The following is a 26,477-nucleotide window of genomic DNA, read 5'->3' on the forward strand; positions in this document are numbered from 1 at the left end:
AAGGTAAGGACATGTTCAGTACAGCTTTGTGGGCTGAAGCGCCTGTATTGTGCTGTAGGTTTTCTATGTTTCTATCTCTCCCTATCTCTCCATCTCTTGCTCTCTCTATTTCTCTCTATCACCTCAATCTATCTCTCTCCATCTCTCTCTATATTATCCCTCACTATATCACTTTCACTCTCTCTTCTCTGTCCATCCGTTACTCTCTGTATCTCTCTCCTATCTCTCTGTCTCTGTCTCTCTCTGTCTCACTTTCTGTGTGTGTGTCTTTCTCTGTCTCTCTCATTCTCTCACTGCCTTTCTTTTCTCTCTCACTTATTCTCCCTCTCTCGCGCTCTGTCTCTCTCCTTCTGTCTATCTATCTATCCATCTCTGCTTCATACTTTCTCCCACTTTGTCTGTGTCCCCCTTCTCTGTAACACACACAGAATGCTGTGGGAACTCAGGAGAGAACTCGGCAACATCTATGGAGAGAATAAGCAGTTGACATTTCAGCTAAGATCGTTCATCGGACCAGATGCCCTTCCTTCGATGCTGCCCAGCCTGTTGACTTCTCCCGGCATTTTGTGTGCATTGTTCAAGATTTCCAGCATCAGCAGAATCTCTTGTGCACCCCACCACCCCCGCGACCTTCTCTGTCCCTCTTTCCTCTCTGTCCCCCTTCTCTCTTCCTCCTTTCTCTCTGCACCCTGTCTCCCATCTCTCATTCTCTATCCATTTTTTTCTTTTTCTCTTTCCCGATCCCAACTCTCACTGCCCTTTTCACTCTCCCCACCCTTTCCCTCTCACCCTCTCACATCTCTCTTTATCTCTCTGTCTCAATCTCTCTTCACTCCCTCTTTCCCCTGCAAACTTCTTCATTAGCCCTTCTCTCTCTCCCTCTCTCATTCCCACTCAGATATATTTCTGTGTTATCCCAATCCAGTTATCTTTCCCTTCCCCCTCACTTCTCTCTGCTACTCTCTCTCTCTTCCTGTATCTTTGCACAGCCACGCCCTTTCTCTCTGCCCCCTTCACTTTCCCTATCACTCTTTCTATTCCATGTCTCTCTCCTCTCTTCAGTTCTTTCTCTCTCAGTTTCACTCCTTCTGTGCACCTCTCTCTTTCTTCCACTCTCACACTCACTCTCTTTCTGTGTGTCTCTCTCTCTGCTTTCTTTTCTCTACGCCTCGCCCTCTTATCCTTTCTATCTCTCCTGCTGCTTCTTTTCCTTTCCCTCGCACTCTCATACCCACTCTGTCTGACTGTATCTCTCTTTTTCACCCTCTCTCCCTCTCAATCACAACCTATATCATTGTGACCTTAGCACTTTACCATCTGCCTACACTGCACTTTCTCTGTAACTGACACTTTATTCTGCATTTTGTTATTGCTTTTCCCTTGTTCCACCTCAATGCACTGATGTGATGAAATGATCTGTGTGGGTGGCATATAAAACAAAGGTTTTCACAGTATCTTGTACATGTGACAATAATAAAACAGTTTACCAGTTTACTATTTGCCTCTCTCTGCACCTCTCATCACTCTCGCTCTTCCCTTGCCCCCTGCATTCGACTTTCTCTCTCATCTCTGCCGCTCTCCACGTGTCTGTCTCTTTCACTCACTCACTCTCTCTCTGTCTCTGTATGTCTGTCTCTTTCACTCACTCATTCTCTCGCACCAGTCTCCAACGGTACAGAAACTACACGACAGTGCGCAAGGCAGCTCGACAACGGGTAGACAAAACTGCCCAAGTGTCACCAGCACCATCGAGCAGATATATAGAAAGGTGCCGGAAAAGGGCCAGTAACATCTCACCCACCCTGCTCACGGACTGTTTGTCCCACTCCCATCAAGGGGAAGGCTATGTAGCATCCACACCAGGACATTGAAAGATCTCACCTACTCTGCTCACGGACTGTTTGTCCCACTCCCATCAAGGGGAAGGCTATGTAGCATTCACACCAGGACATTGAAGGATCTCGCCCACTCTGCTCACGGAATATTTGTCCCACTCCCATCAAGGGGAAGGCAATGTAGCATCCACACCAGGACCATGAAGGATCTCACCCACTCTGCTCACGGACTGTTTGTCCCACTCCCATCAAGGGGAAGGCTATGCAGCATCCACACCAGGACCATGAAGGATCTCACCCACCCTGCTCATGGACTGTTTGTCCCACTCCCATCAAGGGGAAGGCTATGTAGCATCCACACCAGGACCATGAAGGATCTCACCCACCCTGCTCACGGACTGTTTGTCCCACTCCCATCAAGGGGAAGGCTATGTAGCATCCACACCAGGACCATGAAGGATCTCACCCACTCTGCTCACTGACTGTTTCCCCCACTCCCATCAAGGAGAAGGCTATGTAGCATCCACACCAGGACCATGAAGGATCTCACCCACTCTGCTCACGGACTGTTTGTCCCACTCCCATCAAGGGGAAGGCTATGTAGCATCCACACCAGGACCATGAAGGATCGCACCCACCCTGCTCACGGACTGTTTGTCCCACTCCCATCAAGGGGAAGGCTATGTAGCATCCACACCAGGACCATGAAGGATCTCACCCACTCTGCTCACTGACTGTTTCTCCCACTCCCATCAAGGAGAAGGCTATGTAGCATCCACACCAGGACCATGAAGGATCTCACCCACTCTGCTCACGGACTGTTTGTCCCACTCCCATCAAGGGGAAGGCTATGTAGCATCCACACCAGGACCATGAATGATCTCACCCACTCTGCTCGCGGACTGTTTGTCCCACTCCCATCAAGGAGAAGGCTATGTAGCATCCACACCAGGACCATGAAGGATCTCACCCACCCTGCTCGCGGACTGTTTGTCCCACTCCCATCAAGGAGAAGGCTATGTAGCATCCACACCAGGACCATGAAGGATCTCACCCACCCTGCTCGCGGACTGTTTGTCCCACTCGCATCAAGGGGAAGGCTATGTAGCATCCACACCAGGACCATGAAGGATCCCACCCACCCTGTTCACGGACTGTTTGTCCCACTCCCATCAAGGGGAAGGCTATGTAGCATCCACACCAGGACCATGAAGGATCTCACCCACTCTGCTCACTGACTGTTTCCCCCACTCCCATCAAGGAGAAGGCTATGTAGCATCCACACCAGGACCATGAAGGATCTCACCCACTCTGCTCACGGACTGTTTGTCCCACTCCCATCAAGGGGAAGGCTATGTAGCATCCACACCAGGACCATGAAGGATCGCACCCACCCTGCTCACGGACTGTTTGTCCCACTCTAATCAAGGGGAAGGCTATGTAGCATCCACACCAGGACCATGAATGATCTCACCCACTCTGCTCGCGGACTGTTTGTCCCACTCCCATCAAGGAGAAGGCTATGTAGCAACCACACCAGGACCATGAAGGATCTCACCCACCCTGCTCGCGGACTGTTTGTCCCACTCCCATCAAGGAGAAGGTTATGTAGCATCCACACCAGGACCATGAAGGATCTCACCCACCCTGCTCGCGGACTGTTTGTCCCACTCCCATCAAGGGGAAGGCTATGTAGCATCCACACCAGGACCATGAAGGATCCCACCCACCCTGTTCACGGACTGTTTGTCCCACTCCCATCAAGGGGAAGGCTATGTAGCATCCACACCAGGACCATGAAGGATCCCACCCACCCTGCTCACGGACTGTTTGTCCCAATCCCATCAAGGGGAAGGCTATGTAGCATCCACACCACGACGATGAAGGATCTCACCCACTCTGCTCACGGACTGTTTGTCCCACTCCCATCAAGGGGAAGGCTATGTAGCATCCACACCAGGACCATGAAGGATCTTACCCACTCTGCTCACGGACCGTTTGTCCCACTCCCATCAAGGGGAAGGCTATGTAGCATCCACACCAGGATCATGAAGGATCTCACCCACTCTGCTCACGGACTGTTTGTCCCACTCCCATCAAGGGGAAGGCTATGCAGCAACCACACCAGGACCATGAAGGATCTCACCCACTCTGCTCATGGACTGTTTGTCCAACTCCCATCAAGGGGAAGGCTATGTAGCATCCACACCAGGACCATGAAGGATCTCACCCACCCTGCTCACGGACTGTTTGTCCCACTCCCATCAAGGGGAAGGCTATGTAGCATCCACACCAGGACCATTAAGGATCTCACCCACCCTGCTCACGGACTGTTTGTCCCACTCCCATCAAGGGGAAGGCTATGTAGCATCCACACCAGGACCATGAAGGATCTCACCCACCCGGCTCACGGACTGTTTGTCCCACTCCCATCAAGGTGAAGACTATGTAGCATCCACACCAGGACATTGAAGGATCTCACCCACCCTGCTCACGGACTGTTTGTCCCACTCCCATCAAGGGGAAGGCTATGAAGCATCCACACCAGGACATTCAAGGATCTCACCCACCCTGCTCACGGACTGCCTGTCCCACTCCCATCAAGGGGAAGGCTATGTAGCATCCACACCAGGACCATGAAGGATCCCACCCACCCTGTTCACGGACTGTTTGTCCCACTCCCATCAAGGGGAAGGCTATGTAGCATCCACACCAGGACCATGAAGGATCCCACCCACCCTGCTCACGGACTGTTTGTCCCACTCCCATCAAGGGGAAGGCTATGTAGCATCCACACCACGACGATGAAGGATCTCACCCACTCTGCTCACGGACTGTTTGTCCCACTCCCATCAAGGGGAAGGCTATGTAGCATCCACACCAGGACCATGAAGGATCTTACCCACTCTGCTCACGGACCGTTTGTCCCACTCCCATCAAGGGGAAGGCTATGTAGCATCCACACCAGGACCATGAAGGATCTCACCCACTCTGCTCACGGACTGTTTGTCCCACTCCCATCAAGGGGAAGGCTATGTAGCAACCACACCAGGACCATGAAGGATCTCACCCACTCTGCTCACGGACTGTTTGTCCAACTCCCATCAAGGAGAAGGCTATGTAGCATCCACACCAGGACCATGAAGGATCTCACCCACCCTGCTCACGGACTGTTTGTCCCATTCCCATCAAGGGGAAGGCTATGTAGCATCCACACCAGGACCATTAAGGATCTCACCCACCCTGCTCACGGACTGTTTGTCCCACTCCCATCAAGGGGAAGGCTATGAAGCATCCACACCAGGACATTCAAGGATCTCACCCACCCTGCTCACGGACTGCCTGTCCCACTCCCATCAAGGGGAAGGCTATGTAGCATCCACACCAGGACCATGAAGGATCTCACCCACTCTGCTCACGGACCGTTTGTCCCACTCCCATCAAGGGGAAGGCTATGTAGCATCCACACCAGGATCATGAAGGATCTCACCCACTCTGCTCACGGACTGTTTGTCCCACTCCCATCAAGGGGAAGGCTATGCAGCAACCACACCAGGACCATGAAGGATCTCACCCACTCTGCTCATGGACTGTTTGTCCAACTCCCATCAAGGAGAAGGCTATGTAGCATCCACACCAGGACCATGAAGGATCTCACCCACCCTGCTCACGGACTGTTTGTCCCACTCCCATCAAGGGGAAGGCTATGTAGCATCCACACCAGGACCATTAAGGATCTCACCCACCCTGCTCACGGACTGTTTGTCCCACTCCCATCAAGGGGAAGGCTATGTAGCATCCAGACCAGGACCATGAAGGATCTCACCCACCCGGCTCACGGACTGTTTGTCCCACTCCCATCAAGGGGAAGACTATGTAGCATCCACACCAGGACATTGAAGGATCTCACCCACCCTGCTCACGGACTGTTTGTCCCACTCCCATCAAGGGGAAGGCTATGAAGCATCCACACCAGGACATTCAAGGATCTCACCCACCCTGCTCACGGACTGCCTGTCCCACTCCCATCAAGGGGAAGGCTATGTAGCATCCACACCAGGACCATGAAGGATCCCACCCACCCTGTTCACGGACTGTTTGCCCCACTCCCATCAAGGGGAAGGCTATGTAGCATCCACACCAGGACCATGAAGGATCCCACCCACCCTGCTCACGGACTGTTTGTCCCACTCCCATCAAGGGGAAGGCTATGTAGCATCCACACCACGACGATGAAGGATCTCACCCACTCTGCTCACGGACTGTTTGTCCCACTCCCATCAAGGGGAAGGCTATGTAGCATCCACACCAGGACCATGAAGGATCTTACCCACTCTGCTCACGGACCGTTTGTCCCACTCCCATCAAGGGGAAGGCTATGTAGCATCCACACCAGGACCATGAAGGATCTCACCCACTCTGCTCACGGACTGTTTGTCCCACTCCCATCAAGGGGAAGGCTATGTAGCAACCACACCAGGACCATGAAGGATCTCACCCACTCTGCTCACGGACTGTTTGTCCAACTCCCATCAAGGAGAAGGCTATGTAGCATCCACACCAGGACCATGAAGGATCTCACCCACCCTGCTCACGGACTGTTTGTCCCATTCCCATCAAGGGGAAGGCTATGTAGCATCCACACCAGGACCATGAAGGATTTTACCCACTCTGCTCACGGACTGTTTGGCCCACTCCCATCAAGGGGAAGGCTATGTAGCATCCACGCCAGACCATAAAGAATCTCACCCACCCTGCTCATGGACTGTTTGTCCCACTCCCATCAAGGAGAAGGCTATGTAGCATCCACACCAGGACCATGAAGGATCACACCCACCCTGCTCACGGACGGTTTGTCCCACTCCCATCAAGGGGAAGGCTATGTAGCATCCACACCAGGATCATGAAGGATCTCAACCACCCTGCTCACGGACTGTTTGTCCCACTCCCATCAAGGGGAAGGCTATGTAGAATATACACCAGGACCATGAAGGATCTCACCCACTCTGCTCACGGAATGTTTGTCCCACTCACATCAAGGGGAAGGCTATGCAGCTTCCACACCAGGACCATGAAGGATCGCAACCACTCTGCTCACGGACTGTTTGTCCCACTCCCATCAAGGGGAAGGCTATGTAGCATCCACACCAGGACCATGAAGGATCTCACGCACCCTGCTCACGGACAGTTTGTCCCACTCCCATCAAGGGGAAGGTTATGTCGCATCCACACCAGACCTTGAAGGATCTCACCTACCCTGCTCACGGACTGTTTGTCCCACTCCCATCAAAGGGAAGGCGATGTTGCATACACACCAGGACGATGAAGGATCTCACCCACTCTGCTCACGGACGGTTTGTCCCACTCCCATCAAGGGGAAGGCGATGCAGCATCCACACCAGGACCATCAAGGGTCTCACCCACTCTGCTCACGGACTGTTTGTCCCACTCCCATCAAGGGGAAGGCTATGTAGCATCCACACCAGGACATTGAAAGATCTCACCCACTCTGCTCACGGACTGTTTGTCCCACTCCCATCCAGGGGAAGGCTATGTAGTATCCACACCAGGACATTGAAGGATCTCACCCACTCTGCTCACTGACTGTTTGTCCCACTCCCATCAAGGGGAAGGCTATGTAACATCCACACCAGGACCATGACAGATCTCACCCACTCTGCTTACGGACTGTTTGTCCCACTCCCATCAAGGGGAAGGCTATGTAGCATCCACACCACGACGATGAAGGATCTCACCCACTCTGCTCACGGACTGTTTGTCCCACTCCCATCAAGGGGAAGGCTATGTAGCATCCACACCAGGACCATGAAGGATCTTACCCACTCTGCTCACGGACCGTTTGTCCCACTCCCATCAAGGGGAAGGCTATGTAGCATCCAAACCAGGACCATGAAGGATCTCACCCACTCTGCTCACGGACTGTTTGTCCCACTCCCATCAAGGGGAAGGCTATGTAGCATCCACACCAGGACCATGAAGGATCTTACCCACTCTGCTCACGGACCGTTTGTCCCACTCCCATCAAGGGGAAGGCTATGTAGCATCCAAACCAGGACCATGAAGGATCTCACCCACTCTGCTCACGGACTGTTTGTCCCACTCCCATCAAGGGGAAGGCTATGTAGCATCCACACCAGGACCATGAAGGATCTCAACCACCCTGCTCACGGACTGTTTGTCCCACTAAAATCAAGGGGAAGGCTATGTAGCATCCACACCAGGATCATGAAGGATCTCACCCACCCTGCTCACGGACTGTTTGTCCCACTCCCATCAAGGAGAAGGCTATGGAGCATCCACACCAGACCATGAAGGATCTCACCCACCCTGCTCATGGACTGTTTGTCCCACTCCCATCAAGGAGAAGGCTATGTAGCATCCACACCAGGACCATGAAGGATCTCTCCCACCCTGCTGACGGACTGTTTGTCCCACTCCCATCAACGGGAGGCTATGTAGCATCCACACCAGGACCATGAAGGATCTCACCCACTCTGCTCACGGACTGTTTGTCCCACTCCCATCAAGGGGAAGACTATGTAGCTTCCACACCAGGACCATGAAGGATCGCACCCACCCTGCTCACGGACTGTTTGTCCCACTCCCATCAAGGGGAAGGCTATGTAGCATCCACACCAGGACCATGAATGATCTCACCCACCCTGCTCGCGGACTGTTTGTCCCACTCCCATCAAGGAGAAGGGTATGTAGCATCCACACCAGGACCATGAAGGATCTCACCCACCCTGCTCGCGGACTGTTTGTCCCACTCCCATCAAGGTCAAGGCTATGTAGCATCCACACCAGGACCATGAAGGATCTCACCCACCCTGCTCGCGGACTGTTTGTCCCACTCCCATCAAGGGGAAGGCTATGTAGCATCCACACCAGGACCATGAAGGATCCCACTCACCCTGCTCACGGACTGTTTGTCCCACTCTGATCAAGGGGAAGGCTATGTAGCATCCACACCAGGACCATGAAGGATGCCACCCACCCTGCTCACGGACTGTTTGTCCCACTCCCATCAAGGGAAGGCTATGTAGCATCCACAGCACGACGATGAAGGATCTTACCCACTCTGCTCACGGACCGTTTCTCCCACTCCCATCAAGGGGAAGGCTATGTAGCATCCAAACCAGGACCATGAAGGATCTCACCCACTCTGCTCACGGACTGTTTGTCCCACTCCCATCAAGGGGAAGGCTATGTAGCATCCACACCAGGACCATGAAGATCTCAACCACTCTGCTCACGGACTGTTTGTCCCACTCCCATCAAGGGGAAGGCTATGTAGCATCCACACCAGGACAATGAAGGATCTCACCCACTCTGCTCACGGACTGTTTGTCCCACTCCCATCAAGGGGAAGGCTATGTAGCATCCACACCAGGACCATGAAGGATCTCACCCACCCTGCTCACGGACTGTTTGTCCCACTCCCATCAAGGAGAAGGCTATGTAGCATCCATGCCAGGACCATGATGGATCTCACACACCCTGCTCACGGACTGTTTGTCCCACTCCCATCAAGGGGAAGGCTATGTAGCATCCACACCAGGACCATGAACGATCCCACCCACGCTGCTCAAGGACTGTTTGTCCCACTCCCATCAAGGGGAAGGCTATGTAGCATCCACACCAGGACCATGAAGGATCTCACCCACTCTGCTCACGGACTGTTTGTCCCACTCCCATCAAGGGGAAGGCTATGTAGCATCCACACCAGGACCATGAAGGATCTTAACCACTCTGCTCACGGACCGTTTGTCCCACTCCCTTCAAGGGGAAGGCTATGTAGCATCCAAACCAGGACCATGAAGGATCTCACCCACTCTGCTCACGGACTGTTTGTCCCACTCCCATCAAGGGGAAGGCTATGTAGCATCCACACCAGGACCATGAAGGATCTCACCCACTCTGCTCACGGACTGTTTGTCCCACTCCCATCAAGGGGAAGGCTATGTAGCATCCAAACCAGGACCATGAAGGATCTCACCCACTCTGCTCACGGACTGTTTGTCCCACTCCCATCAAGGGGAAGGCTATGTAGCATCCACACCAGGACCATGAAGGATCTCAACCACTCTGCTCACGGACTGTTTGTCCCACTCCCATCAAGGGGAAGGCTATGTAGCATCCACACCAGGACCATGAAGGATCTCACCCACCCTGCTCACGGACTGTTTGTCCCACTCCCATCAAGGGGAAGGCTATGTAGCATCCACACCACGACCATGAAGGATCTCACCCACCCTGCTCACGGACTGTTTGTCCCACTCCCATCAAGGGGAAGGCTATGTAGCATCCACACCAGGACCATGAAGGATCTCTCCCACCCTGCTGACGGACTGTTTGTCCCACTCCCATCAAGGGGAAGGCTATGTAGCATCCACACCAGGACCATGAAGGATCTCACCCACTCTGCTCACGGACTGTTTGTCCCACTCCCATCAAGGGGAAGACTATGTAGCTTCCACACCAGGACCATGAAGGATCGCACCCACCCTGCTCACGGACTGTTTGTCCCACTCCCATCAAGGGGAAGGCTATGTAGCATCCACACCAGGACCATGAATGATCTCACCCACCCTGCTCGCGGACTGTTTGTCCCACTCCCATCAAGGGGAAGGCTATGTAGCATCCACACCAGGACCATGAAGGATCTCACCCACCCTGCTCGCGGACTGTTTGTCCCACTCCCATCAAGGTCAAGGCTATGTAGCATCCACACCAGGACCATGAAGGATCTCACCCACCCTGCTCACGGACTGTTTGTCCCACTCCCATCAAGGGGAAGGCTATGTAGCATCCACACCAGGACCATGAAGGATCTCACCCACCCTGCTCGCGGACTGTTTGTCCCACTCCCATCAAGGGGAAGGCTATGTAGCATCCACACCAGGACCATGAAGGATCTCACCCACCCTGCTCACGGACTGTTTGTCCCACTCCCATCAAGGGGAAGGCTATGTAGCATCCACACCAGGACCATGAAGGATCTCACCCACTCTGCTCACGGACTGTTTGTCCCACTCCCATCAAGGGGAAGGCTATGTAGCATCCACACCAGGACCATGAAGGATCTCACCCACTCTGCTCACGGACTGTTTGTCCCACTCCCATCAAGGAGAAGGCTATGTAGCATCCACACCAGGACCATGAAGGATCTCACCCACTCTGCTCATGGACTGTTTGTCCCACTCCCATCAAGGGGAAGGCTATGTAGCATCCACACCAGGACCATGAAGGATCTCACCCACTCTGCTCACGGACTGTTTGTCCCACTCCCATCAAGGGGAAGGCTATGTAGCATCCACACCAGGACCATGAAGGATCTCACCCACCCTGCTCACGGACTGTTTGTCCCACTCCCATCAAGGGGAAGGCTATGTAGCATCCACACCAGGACCATGAAGGATCTCACCCACCCTGCTCACGGACTGTTTGTCCCACTCCCATCAAGGGGAAGGCTATGTAGCATCCACACCAGGACCATTAAGGATCTCACCCACCCTGCTCACGGACTGTTTGTCCCACTCCCATCAAGGGGAAGGCTATGTAGCATCCACACCAGGACCATGAAGGATCCCACCCACCCTGCTCACGGACTGTTTGTCCCACTCCCATCAAGGAGAAGGCTATGTAGCATCCACACCAGGACCATGAAGGGTCTCACCCACTCTGCTCACGGACTGTTTGTCCCACTCCCACCAAGGGGAAGGCTATGTAGCATCCACACCAGACCATGAAGGATCTCACCCACCCTGCTCACGGACTGTTTGTCCCACTCCCATCAAGGAGAAGGCTATGGAGCATCCACACCAGACCATGAAGGATCTCACCCACCCTGCTCATGGACTGTTTGTCCCACTCCCATCAAGGAGAAGGCTATGTAGCATCCACACCAGGACCATGAAGGATCTCACCCACCCTGCTCACGGACTGTTTGTCCCACTCCCATCAAGGGGAAGGCTATGTAGCATCCACACCAGGACCATGAAGGATCTCACCCACTCTGCTCACGGACTGTTTGTCCCACTCCCATCAAGGGGAAGGCTATGTAGCATCCACACCAGGACCATGAAGGATCCACCCACCCTGCTCACGGACTGTTTGTCCCACTCCCATCAAGGGGAAGGCTATGTAGCATCCACACCAGGACCATGAAGGATCTCACCCACCCTGCTCACGGACTGTTTGTCCCACTCCCATCAAGGAGAAGGCTATGTAGCATCCACACCAGGACCATGAAGGATCTCACCCACCCTGCTCACGGACTGTTTGTCCCACTCCCATCAAGGAGAAGGCTATGTAGCATCCACACCAGGACCATGAAGGATCTCACCCACCCTGCTCGCGGACTGTTTGTCCCACTCCCATCAAGGGGAAGGCTATGTAGCATCCACACCAGGACCATGAAGGATCTCACCCACTCTGCTCACGGACTGTTTGTCCCACTCCCATCAAGGAGAAGGCTATGTAGCATCCACACCAGGACCATGAAGGATCTCACCCACCCTGCTCATGGACTGTTTGTCCCACTCCCATCAAGGGGAAGGCTATGGAGCATCCACACCAGGACCATGAAGGATCTCACCCACTCTGCTCACGGACTGTTTGTCCCACTCCCATCAAGGGGAAGGCTATGTAGCATCCACACCAGGACCATGAAGGATCTCACCCACTCTGCTCACGGACTGTTTGTCCCACTCCCATCAAGGGGAAGGCTATGTAGCATCCACACCAGGACCATGAAGGATCTCACCCACTCTGCTCACGGACTGTTTGTCCCACTCCCATCAAGGGGAAGGCTATGTAGCATCCACACCAGGACCATGAAGGATCTCACCCACTCTGCTCACGGACTGTTTGTCCCACTCCCATCAAGGGGAAGGCTATGTAGCATCCACACCAGGACCATGAAGGATCTCACCCACCCTGCTCACGGACTGTTTGTCCCACTCCCATCAAGGGGAAGGCTATGTAGCATCCACACCAGGACCATGAATGATCTCACCCACCCTGCTCACGGACTGTTTGTCCCACTCCCATCAAGGAGAAGGCTATGTAGCATCCACACCAGGACCATGAAGGATCTCACCCACCCTGCTCACGGACTGTTTGTCCCACTCCCATCAAGGGGAAGGCTATGTAGCATCCACACCAGGACCATGAAGGATCTCACCCACGCTGCTCAAGGACTGTTTGTCCCACTCCCATCAAGGGGAAGGCTATGTAGCATCCACACCAGAACCATGAAGGATCTCACCCACTCTGCTCACGGACTGTTTGTCCCACTCCCATCAAGGGGAAGGCTATGTAGCATCCACACCAGGACCATGAAGGATCTCACCCACTCTGCTCACGGACTGTTTGTCCCACTCCCATCAAGGGGAAGGCTATGTAGCATCCACACCAGGACCATGAAGGATCTCACCCACCCTGCTCACGGACTGTTTGTCCCACTCCCATCAAGGGGAAGGCTATGTAGCATCCACACCAGGACCATGAAGGATCTCACCCACCCTGCTCACGGACTGTTTGTCCCACTCCCATCAAGGGGAAGGCTATGTAGCATCCACACCAGGACCATGAAGGATCTCACCCACTCTGCTCACGGACTGTTTGTCCCACTCCCATCAAGGGAAGGCTATGTAGCATCCACACCAGGACCATGAAGGATCTCACCCACTCTGCTCACGGACTGTTTGTCCCACTCCCATCAAGGGGAAGGCTATGTAGCATCCACACCAGGACCATGAAGGATCTCACCCACTCTGCTCACGGACTGTTTGTCCCACTCCCATCAAGGGGAAGGCTATGTAGCATCCACACCAGGACCATGAAGGATCTCACCCACTCTGCTCACGGACTGTTTGTCCCACTCCCATCAAGGAGAAGGCTATGTAGCATCCACACCAGGACCATGAAGGATCTCACCCACTCTGCTCACGGACTGTTTGTCCCACTCCCATCAAGGGGAAGGCTATGTAGCATCCACACCAGGACCATGAAGGATCTCACCCACTCTGCTCACGGACTGTTTGTCCCACTCCCATCAAAGAGAAGGCTACGTAGCATCCACACCAGGACCATGAAGGATCTCACCCACTCTGATAACGGACTGTTTGTCCCACTCCCATCAAGGGGAAGGCTATGTAGCATCCACACCAGGACCATGAAGGATCTCACCCACACTGCTCACGGACTGTTTGTCCCACTCCCATCAAGGGAAGGCTATGTAGCATCCACACCAGGACCATGAAGGATCTCACCCACTCTGCTCACGGACTGTTTGTCCCACTCCCATCAAGGGGAAGGCTATGTAGCATCCACACCAGGACCATGAAGGATCTCACCCACTCTGCTCACGGACTGTTTGTCCCACTCCCATCAAGGAGAAGGCTATGTAGCATCCACACCAGGACCATGAAGGATCTCACCCACTCTGCTCACGGACTGTTTGTCCCACTCCCATCAAGGAGAAGGCTATGTAGCATCCACACCAGGACCATGAAGGATCTCACCCACTCTGCTCACGGACTGTTTGTCCCACTCCCATCAAGGGGAAGGCTATGTAGCATCCACAAAAGGACCATGAAGGATCTCACCCACTCTGCTCACGGACTGTTTGTCCCACTCCCATCAAGGAGAAGGCTATGAGGCATCCACACCAGGACCATGAAGGATCTCACCCACCCTGCTCACGGACTGTTTGTCCCACTCCCATCAAGGAGAAGGCTATGTAGCATCCACACCAGGACCATGAAGGATCTCACCCACCCTGCTCACGGACTGTTTGTCCCACTCCCATCAAGGGGAAGGCTATGTAGCATCCACACCAGGACCATGAAGGATCTCACCCACTCTGCTCATGGACTGTTTGTCCCACTCCCATCAAGGGGAAGGCTATGTAGCATCCACACCAGGACCATGAAGGATCTCACCCACCCCTCTCATGGACTGTTTGTCACACTCCCAACAAGGGGAAGGCTTTGCAGCATCCACACCAGGACCATGAAGGATCTCACCCACTCTGCTCATGGACTGTTTGTCCCACTCCCATCAAGAAGAAGGCTATGCAGCATCCACACGAGGACCATGAAGGATTTCACCCACCCCGCTCATGGACTGTTTGTCCCACTCCCATCAAAGGGAAGGCTATGTAGCATCCACAAAAGGACCATGAAGGATCTCACCCACTCTGCTCACGGACTGTTTGTCCCACTCCCATCAAGGAGAAGGCTATGTAGCATCCACACCAGGACCATGAAGGATCTCACCCACCCCGCTCATGGACTGTTTGTCCCACTCCCATCAAGGGGAAGGCTATGCAGCATCCACAACAGGACCATGAAGGATCGCACCCACTCTGCTCACGGACTGTTTGTCCCACTCCCATCAAGGGGAAGGCTTTGTAGCATCCACACCAGGACCATGAAGGATCTCACCCACTCTGCTCACGGACTGTTTGTCCCACTCCCATCAAGGAGAAGGCTATGTAGCATCCACACCAGGACCATGAAGGATCTCACCCACGCCGCTCATGGTCTGTTTGTCCCACTCCCATCAAGGGGAAGGCAATGTAGCATCCACACCAGGACCATGAAGGATCTCACCCACTCTGCTCACGGACTGTTTGTCCCACTCCCATCAAGGAGAAGGCTATGTAGCATCCACACCAGGACCATGAAGGATCTCACCCACCCCTGCTCATGGACTGTTTGTCCCACTCCCATCAAGGAGAAGGCTATGTAGCATCCACACCAGGACCATGAAGGATCTCACCCACTCTGCTCACGGACTGTTTGTCCCACTCCCATCAAGGGGAAGGCTATGTAGCATCCACACCAGGACCATGAAGGATCTCACCCACTCTGCTCACGACTGTTTGTCCCACTCCCATCAAGGAGAAGGCTATGTAGCATCCACACCAGGACCATGAAGGATCTCACCCACCCCGCTCATGGACTGTTTGTCCCGCTCCCATCAAAGGGAAGGCTATGAAGCATCCACAAAAGGACCATGAAGGATCTCACCCACTCTGCTCACGGACTGTTTGTTCCACTCCCATCAAGGAGAAGGCTATGTAGCATCCACACCAGGACCATGAAGGATCTCACCCACTCTGCTCACGGACTGTTTGTCCCACTCCCATCAAGGAGAAGGCTATGTAGCATCCACACCAGGACCATGAAGGATCTCACCCACCCCGCTCATGGACTGTTTGTCCCACTCCCATCAAGGGGAAGGCTATGGAGCATCCACACCAGGACCATGAAGGATCTCACCCACTCTGCTCACGGACTGTTTGTCCCACTCCCATCAAGGAGAAGGCTATGTAGCATCCACACCAGGACCATGAAGGATGTCACCCACCCCGCTCATGGACTGTTTGTCCCACTCCCATCAAGGGGAAGGCTATGTAGCATCCACACCAGGACCATGAAGGATCTCACCCACTCTGCTCACGGACTGTTTGTCGCACTCCCATCCACTCCTGTTTGTCCCACTCCCATCAAGGGGAAGGCTATGACCCACCCCGGGACTATCAAAGTATGAAGCATCCACACCAGAAGGATCTCACCCACTCTGAACTGTTTGACTCCCATCAAGGAGAAGGCTATGTAGCATCCACACCAGGACCATGAAGGATCTCACCCACTCTGCTCACGGACTGTTTGTCCCACTCCCATCAAGGAGAAGGCTATGTAGCATCCACACCAGGACCATGAAGGATCTCACCCACCCCGCTCATGGACTGTTTGTCCCACTCCCATCAAGGGGAAGGCTATGGAGCATCCACACCAGGACCATGAAGGATCTCACCCACTCTGCTCACGGACTGTTTGTCCCACTCCCATCAAGGAGAAGGCTATGTAGCATCCACACCAGGACCATGAAGGATGTCACCCACCCCGCTCATGGACTGTTTGTCCCACTCCCATCAAGGGGAAGGCTATGTAGCATCCACACCAGGACCATGAAGGATCTCACACACTCTGCTCACGGACTGTTTGTCCCACTCCCATCAAGGGGAAGGCTATGTAGCATCCACACCAGGACCATGAAAGATCTCACCCACTCTGCTCACAGACTGTTTGTCCCACTCCCATCAAGGAGAAGGCTATGTAGCATCCACACCAGGACCATGAAGGATCTCACCCACCCCGCTCATGGACTGTTTGTCCCACTCCCATCAAGGGGAAGGCTATGTAGCATCCACACCAGGACCATGAAGGATCTCACCCACTCTGCTCACGGACTGTTTGTCCCACTCCCATCAAGGAGAAGGCTTTGTAGCATCCACACCAGGACCTTGAAGGATCTCACCCACTCTGCTCACGGACTGTTTGTCCCACTCCCATCAAGGAGAAGGCTATGTAGCATCCACACCAGGACCATGAAGGATCTCACCCACCCCACTCATGGACTGTTTGTCCCACTCCCATCAAGGGGAAGGCTATGTTGCATCCACACCAGGACCATGAAGGATCTCACCCACTCTGCTCACGGACTGTTTGTCCCACTCCCATCAAGGAGAAGGCTATGTTGCATCCACACCAGGACCATGAAGGATGTCACCCACCCCGCTCATGGACTGTTTGTCCCACTCCCATCAAGGGGAAGGCTATGTAGCATCCACACCAGGACCATGAAGGATCTCACACACTCTGCTCACGGACTGTTTGTCCCACTCCCATCAAGGGGAAGGCTATGTAGCATCCACACCAGGACCATGAAAGATCTCACCCACTCTGCTCACAGACTGTTTGTCCCACTCCCATGAAGGAGAAGGCTATGTAGCATCCACACCAGGACCATGAAGGATCTCACCCACCCCGCTCATGGACTGTTTGTCCCACTCCCATCAAGGGGAAGGCTATGTAGCATCCACACCAGGACCATGAAGGATCTCACCCACTCTGCTCACGGACTGTTTGTCCCACTCCCATCAAGGAGAAGGCTTTGTAGCATCCACACCAGGACCATGAAGGATCTCACCCACCCCGCTCATGGACTGTTTGTCCCACTCCCATCAAGGGGAAGGCTATGTTGCATCCACACCAGGACCATGAAGGATCTCACCCACCCCGCTCATGGACTGTTTGTCCCACTCCCATCAAGGGGAAGGCTATGTAGCATCCACACCAGGACCATGAAGGATCTCAGCCACTCTGCTCACGGACTGTTTGTCCCTCTCCCATCAAGGAGAAGGCTATGTAGCATCCACACCAGGACCATGAAGGATCTCACCCACCCCGCTCATGGACTGTTTGTTCCACTCCCATCAAGGGGAAGGCTTTGTAGCATCCACACCAGGACCATGAAAGATCTCACCCACTCTGCTCATGGACTGTTTGTCCCACTCCCATCAAGGGGAAGGCTATGTAGCATCCACACCAGGGCCATGAAGGATCTCACCCACCCCGCTCATCGACTGTTTGTCCCACTCCCATCAAGGGGAAGGCTATGTAGCATCCACACCAGGACCATGAAGGATCTCACCCACTCTGCTCACGGACTGTTTGTCCCACTCCCATCAAGGGGAAGGCTATGTAGCATCCACACCAGGACCATGAAGGATCTCACCCACTCTGCTCACGGACTGTTTGTCCCACTCCCATCAAGGAGAAGGCTATGTAGCATCCACACCAGGACCATGAAGGATCTCACCCACCCCGCTCATGGACTGTTTGTCCCACTCCCATCAAGGGGAAGGCTATGTAGCATCCATACCAGGACCATGAAAGATCTCACCCACTCTGCTCACAGACTGTTTGTCCCACTCCCATCAAGGAGAAGGCTATGTAGCATCCACACCAGGACCATGAAGGATCTCACCCACTCTGCTCACGGACTGTTTGTCCCACTGCCATCAAGGGGAAGGCTATGTAGCATCCACAACAGGACCATGAAGGATCTCACCCACCCCGCTCATGGACTGTTTGTCCCACTCCCATCAAGCGGAAGGCTATGTAGCATCCACACCAGGACCATGAAGGATCTCACCCACTCTGCTCACGGACTGTTTGTCCCACTCCCATCAATGAGAAGACTATGTAGCATCCACACCAGGACCATGAAGGATCTCACCCACCCTGCTCACGGAATGTTTGTCCCACTCCCATCAAGGGGAAGGCTATGTTGCATCCACACCAGGACCATGAAGGATCTCACCCACTCTGCTCACGGACTGTTTGTCCCAATCCCATCAAGGAGAAGGCTATGTAGCATCCACGCCAGGACCATGTAGGATCTCACCCACTCTGCTCATGGACTGTTTGTCCCAATCCCATCGAGGGGATGGCTATGTAGCATCCACACCAGGACCATGAAGGATCTCACCCACTCTGCTCATGGACTGTTTGTCCCACTCCCATCAAGGGGAAGGCTATGTAGCATCCACACCAGGACCATGAAGGATCTCACCGACTCTGCTCACGGACTGTTTGTCCCACTCCCATCAATGGGAAGGCTGTGTAGCATCCACACCAGGACCATGAAGGATCTCACCCACTCTGCTCACGGACTGTTTGTCCCACTCCCATCAAGGAGAAGGCTGTGTAGCATCCACACCAGGACCATGAAGGATCTCACCCACTCTGCTCACGGACTGTTTGTCCCACTCCCATCAAGGAGAAGGCTATGTAGTATCCACACCAGGACCATGAAGGATCTCACCCACTCTGCTCACGGACTGTTTGTCCCACTCCCATCAAGGAGAAGGCTGTGTAGCATCCACACCAGGACCATGAAGGATCTCACCCACTCTGCTCACGGACTGTTTGTCCCACTCCCATCAAGGAGAAGGCTATGTAGTATCCACACCAGGACCATGAAGGATCTCACCCACCCTGCTCATGGACTGTTTCTCCCACTCCCATCAAGGGGAAGGCTATGTGGCATCCACAACAGGACCATGAAGGATCTCACCCACTCTGCTCACGGACTGTTTGTCCCACTCCCATCAAGGGCAAGGCTATGTGGCATCCACAGCAGGAGCACCAGACTCAAAAACAGTTCCTTTCCCCAAGCAGAGAGTCTGATCAACACCTCCACCCCTCCGCAACCCCCAACCACCACTACTTTATCATTTCCTGTCAGAGTCTCTTCATATACAGACACTCTTGTGCCTCCAGTCTCTTTATGGACATGCAATCAATCTGTGTGTATAAGCTATCATATGTATTATTTATTGTTTTTTTTAAAAAATATTCTGTTCTTTTTTTCTGCTGCATCAGATCCAGAGTGATAATTATTTTGTTCTTTACACTTGTGTACTGGAATGACATTAAACAATCTTGAATTTTGAATGTGTGTGTGTTTCTCTGTGTGTGTTTGTCTTTGTTTGTGTGTCTGTGCGTGTATGTATGCCTGTCTTTGTGTGTATGTCTGCATGTGTATATGTGTCTCTGTGTGTCTGTGTCTGTATGTGTGCGCGCTTGTCTATGTGTGTGTGTGTGTGTGTGTGTGTGTGTGTGTGTGTGTCTGTGTGTCTGTGTGTTTCTTTGTGTGTGTGTGTGTGTGTGTGTGTGTGTGTGTGTCTGTGTGTATGTGTGTTTTTGTGTGTGTGTGTGTGTGTGTGTGTGTGTCTGTGTGTGTGTGTGTATGTGTGTTTCTGTGTGTGTGTGTGTGTGTGTGTGTGTGTGTGTGTGTGTGTCTGTGTGTGTCTGTGTGTATGTGTGTTTCTTTGTGTGTGTGTGTGTGTGTGTGTAATCTCTGCTGCCAGGATCTCTCACACACACCGGCTGCTGCTGGCGTGGAGATAAATCTCCTGTGACGGGAAAAAGATGCTGCGGTGAAGGCAGTGAAATGCCAGGGTGATTTACTCGGGCTGCCGCGCCGCACACTTTGTCACTGCAGGAATCTGCTTAACATTCCGCACGCTGTCGACTGCGGAATCCGCTGGAGATGAATATTAAACACGGATCGTCCCTGCTTCAATTGCGGCAGCTCCCGGCGCCTCCTTGCCTCATGAATCACCCTGACCTTCCCCGTTCCCCCTCCTCCACATCAGTCCCGGTCGCAGGTCGCTCTGCTCCTCTACGCCGGGTACAGTCGACAATCCGCTAATGCACAACACAGAGAGATAGGGATATCGCCATTAGGAAGCATTATTAATGGCAGAGAGCGACTAGGAGAGAGAGAGAGAGAGAGAGGGAGAAATGCAGGGAGGGGCACGGAGTCGAGAGGTTAGGGGGTCACAGAGACAGTGAGGGGTGTAGGGGAGGGGAGGGGAGGGGAGGGGTCACAGACAGAGGAAGGGTGTGGGCGAGAGATAGGGGTCACAGAGAGGAAGGGTGCAAGGGAGACTAGTGGTCTCAGAAACGTGGAGTGGTGTAGCGGAGGGTCGGGGTCACAGAGTCGGGGAGGTGTGTGTGGGAGTGAGAGGATCACAGAGACGGGAGAGGTGTAGAGGATTGTGTAGGTAAGGGGGAGTCACAGAGATGGGGAGGGATATAGGGGAGGGAAGGCGTCACGGAGATGGGGAGAGGGTATAGGGGAGGGAGGGTTGTTGGTGGGCGATGGGTTCACAGAGATGAGGAGTGGTATAGGGTAGTGAGGGGAGTCACAGAGATGGGGGGCGCAGGGGAGTGAGTAAGGTCACAGAGACGGGGTGTGGTGTAGGGGAGTGAGCGGGTGGAGGTGGGCGAGGGGGTCACAGAAACAGGGAGGGGTGTCGGGGAGGGTGGGGGATCACAGAGGGGAAGGATGTCACTGAGACAGGGAGGGGTGTAGGGAAGGCAGGGGGTACAGAAATAATCGCTTTAAAATTTGGGGCTTTGTGCGGAGTTGCTGCAATCTCGTATTTCTGCGGGAGGACCTCAGCAGGACAGGCAGCATCTAGGAAAAGAGTATAGTCGAGGTTTTGGGCCGAAACCTTTCGGCAGGACGGTTCAGAAATGTCGACTATACTCATTTGTTAGATGCTGCCTGCCCTGCTAAGTTCCTCCCGCATTTTGTGTATGTTGCTTGGATTTCCAGCATCTGCAGATTTTCTCTTGTTTGTCGTATATCTGCGTGCGGCTTCTCACTGGGCAGGAGCTTGCAGAATTGTACCTCCAGTGACCTCTAGTGGAATATGTGAGCGTTGCATGTGGAGTTCACACTTCTGCTCCTTCTTTTGTTTCCGAATTTCTTCAGCCTCACAGTGCGCATGTATTTCTCTGTCTCTGCGTCTCTGCGCATCTCTCTGCATGCATCTGTCTGTATTTGTGTGTGTGTGTGTGTGTGTGTGTGTGTGGTCTGTCTGTTTGTACCTGTGTGTTGTATTTCTCTGTATGTGTGCCTGCATTTCTGTGTCTGTCTATAATTGTGCCTGTCTCTCTGCGTCCCTGTGTGTGTATATATCTGTATTTCCTTGCTTGTGAAGCTCTGCCCCCTGACCACCCCTGCCTCCTCATTGCCTTCTCCCTCTTCACTGTCCCTGCCTCCTCGCTGCCCCTCCCTCGGTGTGGAATTCCTTCCTGTTTTCAACATGAGGTGCAATGTTGTCAATAGTCTACCCACCCCTCCCTCTCCACCCCACCACCGCTCCCCCCCCCACCACCCAGAAATTTCTACAGGAATAAAGTCACAGTGGGATACAGCAAGCCCCTTATCCCGTCTAGTCCGTGCTGACCACTAACCACCCATTTGCAGAGATTCCATTCCATTCCCCCACACTACCAGTGACCCCAGTGTGTGGGTGAGGGATAGAATCTGGGAGGGTGGGGGCCAGGATGAATCCACCCACCTTACACGTCGTTGCAAAGTCTGAGGAACCCAGGGCAGAGAAAAACCTTTCGGAGGTCACAAGGAAAGAACATGCAAATTCCATACAGAAAGCCCCGGGGGTGGGGTTCGAACATAAATGGCTGGAGCTGGCTAGCAGCAGGACTACCCACTGTGCCTCTCTTTCACCTATATGCGCTGCCATTTACCTTCATTTGCAGAGATTCTGTGTGTGGTGTGTGTGTGTGTGTGTGTGTGTGTGTGTGTGTGTGTGTGTGTGTGTGTGTGTGTGTGTTTACAGGGAACTGCAGGCAATGTTTGGCTGTTTATTCATATGCTGTATAGAAAACCTACAGCACAATACAGGCCCTTCGGCCCACAAAGCTGTGCCGAACATGTCCTCACCTTAGAAATTACCTAGGCTTTATCCATGGCCGTCTATTTTTCTAAGCTCCATGTATCCATCCAGGAGTCTCTTAAAAGACGCTATTGTTTCTGTCTCCACAGCTACCGCCGCCGGCAGCCCATTCCACGCACTCACCACTCTCTGTGTAAAAAAACTTACCCCTGACATCCCCTCTGTACCTATTTCCAAGCACCTTAGAACTATGTCCTCTCGTGCTAGCCATACACGTCACATATGTCACATTTTAAATCCTTGTAACTTTTCTCTGCACTATTTCAAACTTATTGATATTTCTCCTGCAGGTAGGCGAGTTTACATGAATGATTCACACACTGGGTGCTCAACGAGATTGAAATCCATAAGATGCTGGGAGCTGGAGTTTGGAAGTTCACTGACTACCCGGCCGGGACCTGCTCACATCTCTGTGACGTCAAAGGAATCCGCGTTAACAGAAGACTTACACAAGCGCGCACACACAGACACACGCATACTCACACATAAATATATTCACACACACTCATGCACAAGCACACACAAGCCCAGCACTCATACACAAACCTACACAGATACACACACAATACAGGCACATACTGACACACTCATAAACACACACACACAAACATGCACACTTCTTTTCCTTCGTTTTGCACCATTTTTTTGTTTTGTAATTTATACCTATTTTATGTCTTTGCACTGCACTACTGCCTCAAAACTGCAACTTTAACTTCGTATGTCAGTGATAATTAACCTGATTCTGGTCGATTCAAACCGGGAGTGTCGTTGAGAGTTTGGCATATGAGTCCTGAGACGATTCCTTCTGTCTCAATCTACCCCTCGACCCCTTCCTCTCCCTAAATTGGAGGAATGGAAAGAAGGGTGGAGGACACTGTGCGGGGGACGGGTCGGACAGAATTCCCGGCAGAGACACACACAAAGCAGGGCACAGCATACGCTAATCGCCCATCACGCCTGTGCTGACCAGGACGTGACAGCACACAAACTGAGAGACGTGGAGGAGCCAGAGGGCTGAGTGAACGGGGATTATGGGAACAGAGGAGGAGGCAGCGGAGACGAAGGAGTGAATGAGGGCGGGTGAGGAAAAATAGAGAAATTTGGTGAGCTATTAGCAGTTGGGGGGGGGGGAGTGAAGGGAGAGGGAATAATGAGAGATTCAGATAAATAGAATGTGACAGAAAGAGACTACGAGAGATAGATGGAAAGACTTAGAAAAAGATGCAGAGACAGGGACGAATGGAACATATGTGTCTGTGACAGAGAGAGAGACCGAGAGGAGATGGGAGAAGCCACAGAGGAAGAAGAACTGAGTCAGAGAGACAGAAAAAGGCAGAGAAAAAGAAACTGTGTACATGTGTGGGTAGCGATACAGCGAGAAGAAACAGCTTGTGCGTGTATGAGAATGTGTGAGATAGAAAATGCGTATCTGTTGTGTGTGTCTCTCTCTCTCTGTATGTGTGCATATGTATGTGAGTGTGTACGTGCGTATACGTGCATGTATGTGTGTGTATGCTTGTGTGTACGTGGGTGTGCATATATTGTGTATGTATATGTGCACGTGTGTGTATGTGTGTGAATATTTGTCTGCATGTATGTGTCTATGTGTATGTGTGGGTGTACGTGTGTGCATGTGCATGTGTGTATGTGTCTGAGTGTATTTCTGTGTGTGTATGCATGTCTATGTGTGTGTATGGTGTGTATATGTGTGTCTCTATCAGTGTTTGTGTGTATGTCTGTGTGTGTGTGTGTGTGTGTGTGTGTGTGTGTGTGTCTGTGTGTGTATGTCTGTGTTGGTGTCTGTGTATGTGTGTATTAGTGAAACTGTGTCTGTGTAAATGAGAGATTACGAGACAATATCGGATCTCTCACCCATCCTTTTAAAATTTTAGGCCTCGCTTTCCCCGGGGAGGGAACCATTGAGCTGGAAACCATGAACCCTTTAATAAATCCTTTAAGCCAGGATCATTTCCAAATTCTAAACTTGCAATTACTTCAGAAACTTCACATCTGTAATCAATTTAGAACTAAGCTGAACAAGGTTCCAAATGAACTTTTCATTCTGGCGAATGTAGGCTATTTGCAACACCAGTTCTCTAATGTCTCAAAATAATCTTAAATTTCTATTTGATATGCATCCCATTTCTCCGCCGATTTTGCCAGGTCCTACTTCTTGTTAACGAACACACACACAGACACACACACACACACACACACACACACACACACATAGAGACAGACATAAATACATGCACATAGAGTGTTTGTAACCCCATCTCCTCCCTCTCAATCTCCATTTCTCTCTGTCTCTACTCCTCTTCTATCCTCTGTTTTCTGTCTCCCTCTCTGTTCCCCTCCTCTTTGTCATTCCCTCTTTGATCCTCTTTCTCATCCTCCCCTCTTCCCTTCTCTCCTTTTGCTCTGACTCTCTTTGTTCTTCCTCGTTGCCTCCGTCTACCCACCTCCCGCCTCTCCCTTATCTCATCCACTTCCCTTAGCCTCTCCCTACCCACTTCCCCCCACACCCCCTCTCAATTTATCGTTTGCACTCTCTCTCTTTCTTTCTCTCTTGACCTCTCCCTCTCTCCTTTTCACTTTTCTTCTCTTTCCATCTGCCACTTTCTGTCGTTTTCCTTCGTTTTCCCCTTCCCCTCTTTTTCTCCACCCCCTTTTCCCCTTTGCCTCTCCCTCAGTTTGGCCCTTCTTTCCCCCTCCCTTTTGCTTCTCTTTGCCCATCATCCCTTCCATCTCCCCCTTTCTCTTCCTCCTTTCTGTCTTTCCCTCTCACCTTCCTCCCTCTGCTTTTCTCTGTTATCGTCCTCGTCATTGTTTCTCTTCGCCCTTTTCTCCTCCTGCCTTCCCTCCTCTCTTTACTACCCTCGTTCTCTACCCTCCCCACCCTACTAATCTTTCCACCCCTCCCTCTTTCTCCCCCTCTCTCGTTATCCCATCCTCTCATTTTCCTTAACTCTCTTGCTCCCTCTATCCACCTTTTCTTTCCAAACTCGGGCATCTGATCCAAAAATTATCGTTCCTTTGTTTACCGAGCGGGTGACAGACTAGGAGGGCTTTGGTCCAACGGGGCTTCGAGGCTAACGGGTCGAGGCCGGGTAGGTTATCTGTGGAGAATAGAAACAGAAACAGAAACACCCGAATGTGAGGCCGGTGTTTTGTACTGGGTGTCGGATGTGGGATGTGGGACGGCCACATCTGCGCCAGGTGCGTTGAGTTACAACTCCTTAGGGACCGGGTTAGGGAACTGGAGATGCAGCTGGATGACCTTTGTCTGGTCAGGGAAAGTGAGGAGGTGATAGAGAGGAGCTATAGGCAAGTAGTCACACCAGGGCCTCGGGAGACAGACAAGTGGGTAACAGTCAGGAGAGGGAAGGGCAAGGGTCAGATACTAGAGAGTACCCCTGTGGCTGTCCCCCTTAACAATAAGTACTCCTATTTGAGTACAGTTTGGGTGGGGGGGGGGGGGA

Source organism: Mobula hypostoma (assembly GCF_963921235.1).
Source record: "Mobula hypostoma chromosome X1 unlocalized genomic scaffold, sMobHyp1.1 SUPER_X1_unloc_3, whole genome shotgun sequence".
NCBI lineage: Eukaryota > Metazoa > Chordata > Chondrichthyes > Myliobatiformes > Myliobatidae > Mobula > Mobula hypostoma.